Here is a 17035-nt window from a genome sequence, read left to right on the forward strand (position 1 = left end):
ATGTAATGCTTGCTCTTCCTGCTGCACAAGATTGTTGGAGTGTTAATGAAGATAATGTATGCGGAAGTGCTGGGTAAATAATAAAACACGAAATAACTAGAAGAGAGGGTGCAGTTTCATTTTCCCACGCCCAGTCAGTCAGTGTTAAGCCATGTTCATCCAACAGCCCCATCATTTCTGTGGCCAGGAAACTTAAAAGCAACAATCCAAACTGTTGTTAATTGGGGCAGGGAATATTGGAATATGATCCTTTAGAAGGCAGAGGTTACAGTGATGTTGTAACTTTAATCTTTACATTTGGAAGGAGAAGCGCCAAGGCATGCTGAGCCTTTCAACATTGAATTATCTCCTATAATTCAGGAGATGCATCAGACAGAGATTCAGTACGTCATAATCAGGGTCATCACCATGTGACCTTGGACAACTTGAGAATTTTCTACCATTCATTTTCTTCATCTGAAAGATGAAACAGTTTATATAAATCAGTTTTAAAGTCTCAGTTCTGATTTTCCCATAATTATCAATTTGGATGATATAGAGCTTTGTGCATGCTTTGTTTGATTTTTTTTATAAATATGATTTAAGAGCTTTAGGCTTGAAAGGTTTACTTTCAAAGGTTTTGATTGTTGATTCTTTACAGCATCCCCTCTGATACGGTTTGGCCGTGTCCCCATGCAAATCTCATCTTGAATTGTAGTTCCCATAATCCCCACATGTCATGGGAAGGCCCCAGTGGGGTAATTGAATCATGTGGGTGGCCACCCACATGCTGTTTCCATGACAGTGAGTGAGTTCTCACGAGATTTGATGGTTTTATAAGGGGCTTTCCCTTGATTGTAAGTTTCCTGAGACCTCCCCAGCCACACAGAACTGTGAGTCAGTTAAACCTGCTTTTTAAATAAATTACCCAGTCTCAGGTATTTCTTCATAGCAGCATAAGAACAGTCTATCTTCACCTCTTAACCTCCCCAGAAGACAAACATTCATGCATACTTTCTCTTTCAGCCTCCTGGGTTTATGAAGTTCTCTGTTAGCACGTTTTATTCCTTTTTAATTCTGTGCTTCTGACTCTTGAATGTCAGGAAGTGAAAGAGAAGCCTACTGAGGAAATTCTAGGCAACGAAGGATGTGCCTCCTCCTTGGGTTATTTCCATGCAGAGGCTTTGTCCCTTGGGATGTGAAGGGTCTGGTGCCAAGCATGGGTGTCAGGTGATAGCTTTGTTTCTCCTCATTCAGGTGAAACATTCTACTTCCTAACATCAGATATTTGAATGCAAAGCCTTGAAGGCTTTCCATTTATGATTGTTCCATAAAACAATAAGCAGTATGAATTTGGAAGAGGAATTAGGCCATTATTTGACTGACTGATGTGAATGAATTGCTATTCAGAGCTCTTAGATTACTAGCTGCAGATGTGAAAGGATCATTTTCTGTCATTTGCTGAGACAGTTAACTTCCTCCAAAATGTGGCCAGTGCTGTTATTAAAGATAAGGCATCATGCTGTTTAAAATGCAAGTCATTCCAGGGTTCATTTTGAAAATAGACATTTGAGCATCTTGCTTTACCTGTGGAGCCAGAAAAGGCCAAAAACAAAACAAAAACAAATTACCGATTCCAGAGCTAGATGTGAAAATGTAACCTCCACCTATTTTGCGATCTGCCCTTGCTTTTTACACACTATTTCCCCCTTGTTTTTGGATGAAGGTTAATGAGGAACTGAAGATCCTGTGCTTCCTAGTGGCGTGCTTCCTAATATAGCCACTTTGTAAGATGCCCCTCCCTGTCTCTTCCAGGGATAGCATTTGCTGCTGATACTGAAGCTGGATCAGTATACATGGTTATGGAATTCATACGTGTATCCATTATAGTCATTGTCAGCCTGTTGCTACTAACTTAGCTTCTGACTTTACATATTTTTAGCTCATTTGTGTTTGTGCATAATTTGAGGCAAATAATGAGAGATTAATATGCAATGATTAGAATAAAGGAAGAAATGAAATCTTTAAACTGGGTTTTAGATTATATTCTCTTGAAATTCTATGAATTAAAAAAAATTGTCCCCCTAAACTGTTCATCTTCCTTATCTGGCAGAGAGTGAGAGGTATTTAAAGCTCTTGTATTTTACCAAAGCTGTTAAATTATAAAGGTGTTATAGCTCAGGAAGACAACTGACATTGAATAATAGTCATGTTTACCTGTATCTCCTTATTTCCTTAGAGCCTTAAGATTTTCATGACCAGCATTTCACTTTCCCTTTCAATTGAGCATTAGACAGTGTGAAATTTGACTAAACAAGGTTTGAGGACACTTTTGAAAGCTTTGGCAGAGCTGCCGGGACACTGTAAGAATGGCAGTTTACTCACAATATCTGCCCTGTGGAGGTGTGGACAGTAGGGGAGAGAGGCTGCATACGTGCAGGTGGTTTCTGAAACGCAAACTTTTAGAAAAGAGATGGGCCACAGTTCCCTTTCTGCTGTGGCAGCCAGAAAGCTGAGAACTACATTTGAGGCTTAATTTATTATTTATGTGTTCGTTTTTTTAAGATGGAGTCTCTCTCTGTTGCCCAGCTGGTGCAATCTCAGCTAACCACACCCTCCACCTCCCAGGTTCAAGCAATTCTCCTGCCTCAGCCTCCTCAGTAGCTGGGACTACAGGCACAGATCATCATGCTCGGCTAATTTTTTATATTAAAAAAATAAAGAGACTACAAACTAAATACATGAAACAATAGTTTGTGGGACACTGGGTGTCAGGCGACAGAAGACAGTGATCCCTGAAAGATGGGAAGCAAATGGGGTGAGCCCTGTGATAGTCCCCACATTGAGAGATTTTCCCCTTTTCAATTATGCTTTGAGAGGTCCCCACCCAGGCAGAACCAAGTAAACCCTCTGAGTTGAAGAGGAGTTGAGAGACTGAGAAGATCAAGAAGGCAGAATTCACAGAACACAGGAGAATACATAGTTGCACAGAGGGAGACTTCTGGAGATCTACAGAGAGTTCGCCTCAAGTATTCAGCAGAGTTCTGATTAGCATATTCCTATGAGGAAACCAGCTGGAGAAGCCATCCAATGCATTAGAGGAAACAGCACCCGGTGCTTGCACAGAACCAAGAATAGTGCCCCGTCCATCAACCAAATGGGAAAACCTCGTTCACAGTGCATTAGGAAGGCTCTTGCCTTAAATAGTAGGGGATAATTAGCTGTAGACTTAACACAGTCTCATCCCACCTAACACATCGTAAAAGGAAAACCTGAAAGGCTCAAACTCTTTCAAAGTAACTATGTCTCTTTGTTTGAGAATATAGCTCAAGAATATTTGTGGGTATACAAAAATATCCAGTACCCAATAAGCTCAAAATCAATGTAAGAATCCAATCAAAAATTATCAGACATGTATATGTTATATCAGGAATCCAATCAAAAATTATCAGACATGTATATGTTATATCAGGAATCCAATCAAAAATTATTAGATATGCATATTATCAGTCCATGAAAATCCAGTCAAAAATTATCAGACATGCATTTGTTATGTCAGGAATCCAGTCAAAAATTAACAGACATGCATATTTCATGCATTTCCGTCCATGAAAATAGGACTCAGTTGTTGCCTTTCCTCTTGACAGTTCATTCACAGGCCCAGAGACCTGGAATAACATGGGTGCTTTAGATAGAAAAGTCTTGAACTTTCTACTGATAACTGGAAGGTTGGATTCATACAGCGTGAAATCCCAGGGAGCCAAGGAATCAGCCCCAAATGTAACACATTAGCCCCGTGATGTTGGGTCCTAAGAAGTCATCTTTTGCTAATTAAAACCTAAAATCTGTTCTGACTCTTGGGCTTTATGTCATGACAACCTGTTTCTGTTCATTGCATCGGAGATAATCCTGTCTGGGTTCTGGGTGTGTCTGGAGTACACTTTGCCCCTTTCTGTCTTCCTCAACTTTAGATTCAGTAGCTCGTTGGACGTGCTGTCTGATATCTTTGCCAGTTTCCAACTTAAAAATTCTCCAGTCTGTGTCAGTTGGAGCAGTGTTTTACATGAAGAGCAAGTGGATTTTAGGGAGGGTTACCAACATTGTGGTTTGCCGGGAACTGAGAGGGTGGGGGAACTTTCAGCACTAAAACCAGAATAGTGCCGGGCAAGCTGGGACAGCTGGCCACCCTAGCTTTTGGCCTATTTCTTTACTATGACTGGGATCAGTATATTCTTTCTCACATGGGGAAATGTTTCAAGAGCATTCTAACACAGTGGCTTTTGCTGACCCTCCTTCTATGTTTGACTCTGGAAAGTACCTGCTTTAAAGGAAACTATATTAGTTAACAGATGTATAATCCCTGAAGCTTATGCTGAGCCTATACTGTGGGTGAGGGTCAGGGTCGTAGGAACCACCTCTTGACCATTGGAAGACAATTTTGGTCTATCCTCCCTCTTCTTTCCCAAAACACACATACTTCTAAATTTTTTATTTTTATGTTTTTTAATTTTGCTTTTGTGTTACCCGGCCTTCCAGAAGAGAGTGACAAACATTTACCTATTTCTGAAGGATATGAAATGATTTAGAAGGCACATTCTCTCAGTGCCTGTTAGATAAAAGTAAAGCTTTGATGTGATACCCATGATTTCATGGGTATTACTTAGGATGAAATCTACCTAAAAAGTGAACGTGCTATAACATTTTTGTAGGCCTTACAGTATGCCAGGCTTTCACAGGTTGTTATAAAATTCATTTAATCTTCATAACCCTAAGGTGAAATACTCCACTATCCTCATTTTTAGGTTGAGAGATTGAGCTACGAGTGACTTGCCAGGGTCGCTCCTGCCCACCCCGATCCCTGTGACCACACCGAACAGTAGAAGTCCTGTGCATATAAGGCAAAAGGGTAATGCTTGTGGAGAGTGACTAGAGTGTCAGATGTGTTACTTTTCAGCATTAAATGCTGAGATTTTCTAGACTCCAGATCATTCCTGAGTTGCAGCAGACCAGAGTAGCTTTTAAGAAAAACTCCAGCTATGTGCGGGTTGGGTGGCCATCCATTGCGGTGAGAGTTGCCTGAGTTATCTAGTTTTTTCCAGAAATAAGTTCTACAGTGTTACACTTTTCAGAGTCTAACAGTAAATGTGCTGCTCAGCTTTAAAGAAAAATAACTGATCTCTTTTCAACAATACAGAAATCAATCTTAATTTTCTGTATATGAGCAACAAACAGAAAATGCCAGTTTTGTTGTTTTTTTCAGGTTTTTTGTTGTTTTTGTTTTTTGGTCTCCTCCCCAGCCATTTATCAAATTTTTTTTGGAGCAAACAGCATCTATGGAAATTAATTTGGATGATGTGCAGCTTGGCCATCTCTAATACTCTGTGAAGTTTGTCTTTATTCTTCTTCCCTACCTACCTCTCTTCCTAATAGGGTTTTCAGTGCACTTGATTTTGGAACTACCCCCTTATCTTCTGTCGAGAGACAGACATAGAAAGGAATAGGCCCCTTTTCCCTTGCATATATTGTGGGAATGATGATGAGGATATTGTTCCCTTTAACAATGAATCTTTCCCATTGGAAAACCCATGGGAAGAAACATTTCCTCTGAACCAGCTCTAGTTTCCCTACAGAACAAGCAGTGCTGGGCTTTGGATGATGGAAAGTTGTGACAGTGGCCACAGTTCCCTTTCTGCTGTGGCAGCCAGAAAGCCAAGAGCTACATTTGAGGCTTAATTTATTATTTTTTTTTTTCTGGGATGGAGTCTCTCTCTGTTGTCCAGCTGGTGCAATCTCAGCTAACCACAACCTCCACCTCCCAGGTTCAAGCAATTCTCCTGCCTCAGCCTCCTGAGTAGCTGGGTCTACAGGCACAGATCACCATGCTCAGCTAATTTTTTGTATTTTTAGTAGAGACAGGGTTTCACTACGTTGACCAGGCTAGTCTCGAACTCCCGACCTCATGATCCACCCTCCTCATCCTCCCAAAGTGCTGGGATTACAGACATGAGCCACTGTGCCTGACCATTGAGGCTTAATTTTTAGTAATTATCTGAACTGTGGTCGGCATATGTGCATTGAAACTCCTCCCACTCTTGATATTTCCTTTTATTCCTTTTTCCATAATCTTGAATTGTACATGTTTTAACATTTTATTGTATATATTTGTAAAAACTTTCATTTCCTCATAGGATGAAAGCAAGATGTTTTATTAAACATTTCAAACATGTCGAAGTGTTGAAAGAATAATTTAATGTGTACCTAAATATCTTTCACCTGGATTCAAATTATTAACATTCGCTTGTTTGCTTTATCTTTCTAAATGCATTTTTTTTCCTTTGAATCCTTTTACATTATCTAACCCTTAAATATTTCAATCTGAATCAGGTAAGAACAAGCATATTCTCCTACATAAACACAAAGCATTATTGCCCCCAAGAAACTTCTCATTGATTGATGACCTATGGTCCACATCTGCATTTACCCCCCATCCCAGAAATGTCTTTTTATGGCCTTTTTATTATAAGGTTGACCTTTTGAAAAAAAACCAACTAGTTTTCTACAAAATATCATAATGTTTTACTTTCTTCTTAGTTGTTTTCTTATGATGTTTAGCCCAATTCTCTACCTCCTTTTTCCCCATACAGTTAGATTGGGAAGAATACTTTCTGGGTGATGCTGTGCATTTCAAGATGCATCGAATCAGGAGGTGTAGCCCCCTCATGCAGTGTCGGGTCGTCCCACTCACAGGATCCATGTTTGACCACTTGATTTACCATATCTTTCCCTTGTAAAGGCGTGTTTGTCTCCATGAAATTAGCAAGTAATATGTGACGTGACACCATGTAACTACCCTTTTGACAGTAATCTTCCATCTGAGAGATTTAGCATCTGTGGATAATCTTTGCCCAAATCAATTATATCATTGCGGGTTGCAGACTGATTATTTTCTAATTATCAATTCCACTATGTATATTATGCCATTTTTCTGTAAAGAAGAACATTGCCTTATTATTTCTTAGTCTGGGCTGCTGTAACAAAGCATCTCAGACGGAATGGTTTATAAACAATAAATTTATTTTTCACAGTTCCGGAGGCTGGAGGTCTGAGATCAGGGTGTGAGCATGATCAGGTTCCAGTGAGGGCCAGGCCCTCCTCCTGGTTATAGACTGCCACCTTCTTATAGCCTCACATGTGGGAAAGAAAGCCAGAGAGCTCCCAGGGGTCTCTCTTATAAAGACACTAATCCCATTCACGGGAGCTCCATCTTTATGACCCAATCACCTGCCAACAGCTCCATGTCCTAAAGCATCCTATTAGGGGTTAGGATTTCAACATATGAATTTTGGCAGAGATGCAAACAGTCAGTCCATAATGCTTTATTAACTTGGGGGAAAAAACTAGTTTTTTTCCTCAAGTTTTTTTCCCCAACAAGATACATCAGTGTTTAATTTCTCTCCTTTAATTATCAATTTTCAGAATAAGCCATAAGTATAATAATTACCTTCAGTGTAGCAATTTAGTTTTGTTTGTTTGTTTTTTAAGACAGAGTTTCACTCTTGTTGCCCAGGCTGGAGGGCAATAGCATGGTCTCTGCTCACTACAAGTTTTACCTCTCGGGTTCAAGGGATTCTCCTGCCTCAGCCTCCCAAGTAGCTGGGATTACAGGTGCCCACCACCATACCTTGCTAATTTTTGGGTTTTTAGTAGAGTCAGGGTCTCACCATGTGTTGGCCAGGCTAGTCTTGAACTCCTGACCTCAGGTGATCCACCCACCTTGGCCTCCCAAAGTGCTGGGATTACAAGCGTGTGAGCCACTGCACCCAACCGTAGCAGTTTAATTTCTCTTTTTAACTAGCGCTGTAGATTTAGGAATTTGTTTTTCTCTCTGTTAACATTTGTTTGTTTTTGATGTTAGTTATCTCAGAATTAACCAGTAATAGCCCCTTCACACATACTTTTGTGTCTTTCTGAAATGCTGTATTATCTTTGGGTGCTTTTATGCTTTCTGGCTCTTCAAGCTGCCTCTGTCTCACCTTATGCTTTCAGTAACTCATATCTGGAACCAGCCATTTTGCCAAGAAATGGTGGTTTCTTTCAGTGAGGAGCAGTATTTGGATACCAAAGTCTGAATGCTTGGAATGCTCACAGTCCTAGGATGTCCTTGTTTCCAGGCCCTTTGAGTAGAAAATACATGTATTTCAACAGTTGACTTCATACTGACAACTCCAATTCAAAATTAATAATACAGGGTTTTTCTTCAATTTAATTTATATGTATTGCCTTACATTAAAGATTATGGCTCTTAATAACATTTTTTCTATATCCCGTTCTTACCTGGCAGGGGAGATAACATGATCACGAAAGTGGTTTTCCCAGGGCGAGTTTTATGTATTGCACTCTGGATGTGCTGACCCCTGTGATTGCCCCAAAATGGGAAGCTCGACTGCATGATTTGTCATAGTGGGGGACTGTGTTTATGCTTTCCGCTAAAAAATACATGTATTTTACATATACATGTTATTAGAATATGTATCTTATATATATTATATTAATATGTCTATATATCCATATAGAAATAGTTTTAAAATGTCAGTACTAATATTTCTAACAGTAAAACTGCTGAGGACATTTTGAGACTTTTTTTTTTATACATTTTTCCTTTTTAGATATTTATCCTATAGTTGTTTAAAAGTCACTTGCATTATTTGATTACTAATTTGTATTGTTAGATTACCAATTTGCTATACAGTTAAGTTTTTTAATTATTGGGTGTGCTTTTAAATATTTTTATTTTCAGGAGTTAAAATTATTTTTAAAAAATAAGATGGGCTGGTATGGTGGCTCATGCCTGTAATCCCAGCACTTTGGAAGGCTGAGGTGGGCAGATCACGAGGTCAGGAGTTTGAGACCAGCCTGGCTAACATGGTGAAACCCTGTCTCTACTAAAAACACAAAAATTAGCCAGGTGTGGTGGCTGGTGCCTGTAATCCCAACTACTCAGGAGGCTGAGGCAGAAGAATTGCTTAAACCCAGGAGAGAGAGGTTGCAGTGAGCTGAGACTATGCCATTGCACTGCAACCTGGGTGTCAGTGCGACACTCCATCTCAAAAAAATAAATAAGATACAAATACTACTATAATAGTCCAGGTTCCGTTTCCGTCTCTATTCTTCTCACACATAATCCCAATAGGTGTCTGTTTTTACTAGTTACTAGTTTATTCTTTCAATGTTTTCATTTAAGATATAGATACATATATATAATATATATTCTTATTTTCTTATACAATATTGCTTTTTTCATTTACAGTATTCTAGACATCACAGTAATGACACAGATTTACAAACCCTCCCCTCACACACAAAGCTTCTGTTGATGAAATACTAAAATTTGTTAGCCAGAGGTTGAATCTGAGCTTTAAAAGAATAATATGAAAGTTTAAAACTAAATTATCAGTAAATCTTTAACTACAAAAACATATACATTAAGTTTTGAAACGTCCATGGAATTTGGAGCTAACTTAAAAAATTGTTGGCCAGACACAATGGCTCACACATGTTGTCCCAGCACTTTGGGAGGCCAAGGTAGGTGGATTGCTTGAGCACAGGAATTTGAGACCAGCCTGAACAACATGGTGAAACCTTCTATTTACAAAGGTATAGAGACAAAATTAGCTGAGCGTGGTGGCGCATGTCTGTAGTCCCAGCTACTTGGAGGCTGAGGGAGGGGGATTGCTTGATCCTGGGAGGTCTAGGCTGCAGTAAGCCATGATCACACCATTGCACTCCAGCCTAGGTGGCCAACTGAGACCCTGTCTCGAAAAAATTAAAGTAAAAAATTGTTATTTAATCACTCTGTAAATAGTGATTTATAATTTCTAGAAACTTGTGACAGCATTTTAAAGCAGTTTCACAGTGCCACCTTTGGATTATAGCCAAAATTTGTGTAGAGGCATGGATCTGTTTCAAGTTTTTAACTTGCTTATTCATAAAAAGGAAGCATACAAGGGAAATACTTTCCGGGAAACGAATGCATTCTGTCTCAGACTTAGTGCATTATCACCTTAGAACTTACTTTCTCTGGGAGGGGAGAGTATTTTAGGACTCTGGTTTTTATAGTCCATACCAGTGGCCACTGATAGCCTCTTTGCCATATCTAGTGGGTGCTTGAACTTTTCTTAGCATCTGGCACCTTTCCCTCTTAAAACTTCACACTTGGCTTGTATGATTCCAGTGGACCCTTGGTTTTGCTTCTAGAGCCAAGAGCTGCTCAGCTCCCTTTCTCTGCTGCTTAGGTAGTGGGCGAATAGGCTTTGGAAACAGGTGGGACCTCTGTCGGACTTTACCGCCCAGTAGCTATCTGACCCCAGGTTAGTCAGCTTTCTGGATTCAATTTTTTATAGAATTGGACAGATCATATCTTCCCTGTCTATCTTGTTGGCAGGTTCAACTGAGATATGAAATTAAACACAAGTATTTACAGGTATTTTAGTCCTTTTTCTTTCTAGTAAAAATGTGTTGTTGATAATTTAGATAGTGTATCATTATCTTTGATATAAAAAGAGTTGTCCCAGATGGTAACTCCCTTTCCAGGTTGGATGTGCTGAGCAATCTGGATGCCCTGTACCCCTTCGTATGGCAGCCACTTCCACCTTGGGAAACAAGCTTCCTGTGTGTTGCCTGCCCTCTCCCACTCTCAGTTACCATCTCTTTTCTGTTGCTAACCATTTCTTAACAGGAATTCCATGTGGGGTAGACTCTCATTCACCACTATTCCCACTCTCTTCCCCTGCAGCTAGTGAGCTGCCAGTACTTTCATTCCTAATCTTTCCTGAGTCCTCATTTTCCTAATCCCCAGTCCCCCTTGCCCTACTCCCAGTGACCGCCCCCCGAACCCCACCAGGTTTATGTTCCTGCTACCATAATTCTGTGCCTCACCGGGATCCCTTTTCCATTTCTAGGAGTCTCTTGAGCTTCTGACTCTGGTAGCACCAGCCACCACCAGTGGATTATAAACTAAGGGTATATCACGTACAGTTCTCTAGCTCAGTGGGATGAGGCTGAGGATCCAGGGGAATTCCAGTCTTTGGTGAAATCAAAGCGACCATGATTCATCCAGGCCAGTGCAACTCAGTCGTCATCAGTAGACACAAAGTATCACCACCACTTGGGAGCTTTTTTCAGATCCTACCTTAGATCTACTGAGTTTGAATCTCTGAGAGTGGGGCCCAAAAATCGATGTTTTAAGAAGTCCTCCAGATGACTCACAGGCACATGAAAATCTGAGAACCTTTCTAAACAACAGAGTTTGGAATTCTAAATATACCTTGCCATGGAAAATGTCCTAGATTGCATTTATAGTCATTTAGTATATTTTATTAGGTTGTGGTTTAGAAAATTTTCAGTAAGCCTGTGTCTAACCATGATTTGGTGTTGGTTTTAGTTAATTCATTTATCAAATTTATCAGTCATCTTATTCATGAACTTTTGTACCTTAGTTATTTTAGAAATGAATTAATGAGGAAGTATTTTGAAAATGTAGGATGTAAGAATTTTATGTATTTACTGATTAATTTATACTTTATGTCAATACAGAAAGGATATGTTGCAATCAGCATACAAAAATATATGCAATTTAGAAATGTAATGAAATGAAAATTAACCTCATGGTCCTTTTTATGAAGAAAAATTCTTCCTCCTGATTTCCTCTCATAGGCTTCTGGTTCCGCTATTAAAATTTATTCTCAGCCATTGAGAACCCATTTTTTACCATAGGCAGGATTCTGGAACAATGAGATCTATTTTAATCTCTAGATTAAAATGCAATAAGGAAGGTAAACAGTTACCTCATTTTGAGTCTGTGGAATTTCCAGCAGTTTCTGAGTCCTTCTGTATCCCAGGCCATGGGAGTGGTGGTTTTCTTCAGTTGCTAGATTTCTGAATATTGCACTGCCTGCACTTGGTGAGCTTCAGTGATAGTTATCTATGTAAGTTTGACAGCTTCCTTTTTGAATCCTTAAAGTAAACCTTGATTTACTCAATTGACAATAAGTCAAAGCTATTGAGAAGATTAAATAGCCTGACCAGTGGCTGTCAGATGCTTAGCTCACTGGCTTGCTCTGGTCATAACTGGCAAAGTTTGCTACTTCTTGTTGTCTTTTACCTCTTAGCACAGGACGTTAGGTAGACATCCTTGAGCTTGTGATACAAATCTTAACCCCTAGTTACAATTTCTCCCCTGAAGTCAACAAACCTTTCATTTAGTAGGTATTTGACTGCCTGCTCTTTATCATCCACTAGGCTAATCTCTGCGAATACAAAATTTAGTAAGATTCTCCTCCTACCTTCAAGGTGCTTACAGTTTAATAATAATAGTATTGTGAGGGTGTGTTGAGAGTTGGGTGTTGTTAGACACTCTGGCTTGCAACTGAAAGCCATTTAAGGGGAATTTATTAGAGGATATTGGGGTTACCCAGATATTCCAAGGACAAATGGATCTTGGGAACAGCTAGAACCAGAATAGAATCTGTTGAGATTCTATTTCTAATATGTACTCTTCTCACATAATCTGCTTCATTTCTCCTCTTTGTCTCTGCCTCACTTTCCCCTCTGATCTTCTTCTGCCTTTTTCTTTCCTTCCTTTTCCTTAGAAGGGGCCTAACTGGCTCAACTCAGAAATCAGGTGGCCATCCCTAGACCAGTCAACTCTGACCATTGAAAAACCATATGAATGGGACGGAGGAGGGTGAGAAGGAAAGAGGATGTCTAGGAGCAGGGGAGTCTGTGCAGATAAAAACATGTCTCGGCCAGGTATATGCACTTTACATTTATTCATTCTCCTAGTCCACACAGTAGCCCATGAACCTCCCCAAAGCACATAACTAGCCGGAGGGAGAGCTATGATACCAGTCCACGTTTCTGGTGATTTCCATACTAAGAGCACTGTGCTACTTACTGGTTACACTGCAGTGTTTAAGAACAATCAAGTGCATGCAAAACAGCCTTAGCAAACTGAGTGCTGAAGGCTAAGGGATGTTTGTCAGACAAGAGGAGGTTAGGTCATTGCAGGCGGTGGAAAAAGCATGTGAGAAGGAATTGTGGTATGTAGCAACTGGGTGTTTTTTGTAAACCACAAGCTGTTTATTAAGGCTCAGGATGAGGGAGTGTAAGGAGACCAGATGGGGGAAGCTGAGGATTAGTAGAGGGCCCATCAGGAAGACACTGATCTGGTAAGTAAAAAGTTTAAAAAAATTTTTTTGAGGTAGGGTCTCATTTTGTCGCCCAGGCTGGATTGCAGTGGTGCAGTTATGGCTTGAACCTCCTCCCGGGTTCAAGTGATTCTCCTGTCTCAGCCTCTTGAGTAGCTGGGACTACAGGCACCTGCCACGGCTAATTTTTATATTGTTTTTCAGTAGAGACGGTTTGCCATGTTGACCAGGCTGTTCTCGAACTACTGACCTCAAGTGATCTACCTGCCCCAGCCTTCCAAAGTGCTGGGATTACAGGCATGAGCCACCATGCCCAGCCCAAAAGTTTAAATTTTATCCTGAAATCTTCAGAGCCCATTTGGAGATATTTGAGCTTGGGAGAGACATGGTCACGTTCACAGATGAGAAGGGTCCATCCAGCCATGCTGTGCAGGATTTACTAGGAAGAGGCAACAGGTTAGGATGTTTATATATTAGTGCCTGCTGGATGTGACAAGGGCCTGAACAAGCCATGGAATTGGGGATGTAAGTCATAGTTGTGAGGCCAAACCCACAGGCTGAGAAGCTAGATGTGGGGAGAGTGGTGAGCTGGGGGGACAAGGATGCTCCTTGGAATCATGGACCACTAAGACAAAGAACAGCAGAAGGAGGATGGTATTTGAGACAGGAAATAAACAGCAGAAGGAAGGAGAAATGAGTAGAGGGTTGGGCAGCTTGCGTGTCATGCGCAACATGCAAATGCAGATGCTCTAAAGGTATTTGTAAACACAGCCCAGGCACCCCGGAGAGCTGTACTGTAGATAGGATTTTGGTAGTGCTTAGTGTTTGGATCTTAAATGAAGCCTTGGGAATAAAGATGTCCCAGGGAAAGTTGTTTGGGGAAGAAGAACAGCAAGCCATATTTGCAACCTCAAGGAACAGCAGCACTTGAGGTTCCCTTGTACACCCCATATTCAAGGTCTTGTTGGGGACAGGAAGTCAAGTCCAGGAAATTTTCATTTTACGGAGACTTGCCATACCTTAAATATGGTTTACCAGGTGTCAGAGGATTACGTCAGCAAGAAGTACCACTCCTCTTGTCTAAAACTATGTTCCATGTAAATTCATTTTAGCTCTGAAAGCAGTATAGATTTTGTATTAACTGCAGATGGAGGCAAGAAGAGGATGGAGATGCAGACTCAACAGTTGGAGAAGAAGCCTTAGGAACTTCCCATTCCATGCATCATGGTATCCCTGGGAGTCCATAAACCAGCTTTTGGACATTTCCAGGCAAGGGAATCCCCACTTTCTGAAAGAACTCATTCATGGCTGGGTAGCTTCAAACTGATAGTGTCAGAATTGCCTTTCTGCTACTTCCAGGTCCGGCTTAGACTTTTGGAATTTCCCTCCTTTGCAATAGTCTTTTGATGTTGAAAAAGAGCCATCCTGGCCCTCCAGGGCCTTCTTGGTAGGCTATAACTGTTAATAGGATAAGCACTTATTTATAAGGCAGAAGGCAGCGGTAGAATTCGGATGAATAGGTACTCTAGGCTCTGACGTCTTAGCCACTTCTTTGCTGGAGAATGTTTAGGGGTCACTTTCAGATATCCTACTCCCAAGCTCATTTTCTAGTAGAGGTTTTTATAATTAAATAAGTTTTTCTATGGAAGGCAGAAATTAAATGAGAAACTCCAAACAGATATTGTAAGCTTTAAGAAATACATAGACAAGCTCAGAACACCTTTATTCTAGTCTCTCTCGCATGGGGTGTTATGGCAAAATGAGTTCATTTGTTCATTCATTCAATTAACATTTATTGAGTGCATATTCTCTGCTATGTGATTTGAGATAGGGGGAACACAAGCGAAACACACAACACACAACATTTTGGAACACATCTACCCTTACTAATTGAAATATATTGGTAGTCTACCTTGTCCTTTTTATTTAAGGATGATATTAAGCATCTAATTTAAAATAGCTTACATTCGGTACATTTGTCTCCTTCAAAGTGTGAAATTAAATAATCAAAACTTAAAGCTGTTGGAACTTCAGGTTATTCTGAGCGTTGGGAGGAATGTGGCTATGTAGCCTGAGTCATTAGCATGCAGGTGCAATTTCTGCTTTTTCCTGTAAATGATAAGGAATGGAGAAGCAGCATCAGAGATGAGACTCACCCCGCCCCCCTTGCCCCTCCAAACATCATTCCTCCTCAGGAATACTAAAGCAACTTCCTTGGAATATAGCAATCCATACTGAGCAAATCACCTTAATGTTATATACTGGCTTTGTAGGGAAAGTGCTGCAACCCCCTAAAATTGTTTCTACCTATATAAGTGAAACCTTAGCTTCCCAGCTTTGGAACACCAGCCGCATCCGTTTGGAGTGCGTGCTGTCCAGGTGGCTATCCTTAAGCTTTGCACTGCACTGGAATAAACTCTATGCTCAATCATAATTTCTGAATCTCATTATTTAAGGTTGACCAAGGCCATAGCAAAGTCTGATTGTATTTCTAGCCGCCTTAGGGTAGAGAAATCAGTTTGCCTAAAATGAAACTCAGATTGGTTATTCCGAGGCCTCAAGGGCTAAATTAGCCTGTTTTTTCCCTTGTAAATTAGAGAGACTTGGCTTGTTAACTGAGCTTTGCCCTGGTTGTGGGGACAAAGGTAAAAATATTTGATCAGATAACAAGTGGTATTCAAAGGGCTACTTGATATATAATTCAGTCTTTAATCTGGAAACAAACTTTCTCGGCAGGTTAATTAACACAAGGGTAAAGATTTTGCAAAGCAGATTGTTTTCACTTAAAGTACCTTAAAAAGACTAAAGTAGTAAGGGGAAAAATAATTATCACCCTTACTGTACAGTTGCAGTAATACCATGCTTGCCTTGGAAAAAATATATTGAAGTACCGAAACCATGTGACATGTCACAATTCCTTTTGTTACTTGTGTTTTATTTATAGTCTGTTGTGCAACTGCAAGATTATCATGTGTGAGCACAGTACATAATGTAAAGTCTCAGTTGTTATAAGAAAATGCCATAACAATATTAACCTTAAATGTAAATGGACTAAATGGAAAAAAAAAAAAGAAAGCAAATGCCGGAATGGTTTGCCTAGGACGTTTACCTAAACCATCATGCATATGACATTGATGGGGCCAATAAAATGAGGATAATAACAACAACTTTCTCATATTACAGTTAAAAGCATTAACTAAGTTGTTAAGTATAAACTAAGTTGTTTAGTATAAAGCACTTTTTTTTTTGAGACAGAGTGTTGCTCTGTTGCCCAGGCTGGAGGGCAGTGGTGGGATCTTGGCTCACTATAACCTGGGCCTCCCGGGCTCAAGCAATTCTTCTGCCTCAGCCTCCCAAGTAGCTGGGACTACAGGCATGTGCCACCATGCCTAGCTAATTTTTTGTATTTTAGTAGAGATGGGGTTTTACCATGTTGGCCAGAATGGTCTTGATCTCCTGAACTTGTGATCCACCTGCCTTGGCCTCCCACAGTGTTGGGATTACAGGCATGAGCCACCTCGCCTGGCCATTTCTTTCTTTTTTGTTTTTATTTTTGAGACAGAATCTCGCTCTGTCACTCAGGCTAGAGTGCAGTGGTACCATCTCAACTCACAGCAACCTCCATCTCACCAGTTCAAGTAATTCTCATGCCTCAGCCTCCTGAGTAGATACAGGCAGGTGCTGCCATGCCCATTTAATTTTTGTATTTTTAGTAGAGACGGGGTTTCACCATGTTCACACTGGTCTCAGACTCCTGACTTCAAGCGATCCGCATCCCTTGGCCTCCCACAGTTCTGTGATTACAAGTGTGAGCCACTGTGCCCGGCCTATAAAACACTTTTAACAGTTGT

The 17035-nt window shown here is 40.4% G+C and overlaps 1 protein-coding gene and 1 non-coding gene across 4 annotated transcripts in view; both read left to right on the forward strand.

The window, feature by feature from the left end:
- PPM1H (protein phosphatase, Mg2+/Mn2+ dependent 1H) overlaps window positions 1-17035 on the forward strand; it is a 299883-nt gene that overhangs the window by 79543 nt on the left and 203305 nt on the right. The window lies entirely within an intron of this gene.
- LOC118144744 (U1 spliceosomal RNA) lies at window positions 8306-8468 on the forward strand. Its single transcript, XR_004729482.1, has one exon. It is a non-coding gene; the product is annotated as a U1 spliceosomal RNA (small nuclear RNA).

Source organism: Callithrix jacchus, chromosome 9 (assembly GCF_049354715.1).
Source record: "Callithrix jacchus isolate 240 chromosome 9, calJac240_pri, whole genome shotgun sequence".
Classification (NCBI taxonomy): domain Eukaryota; kingdom Metazoa; phylum Chordata; class Mammalia; order Primates; family Cebidae; genus Callithrix; species Callithrix jacchus.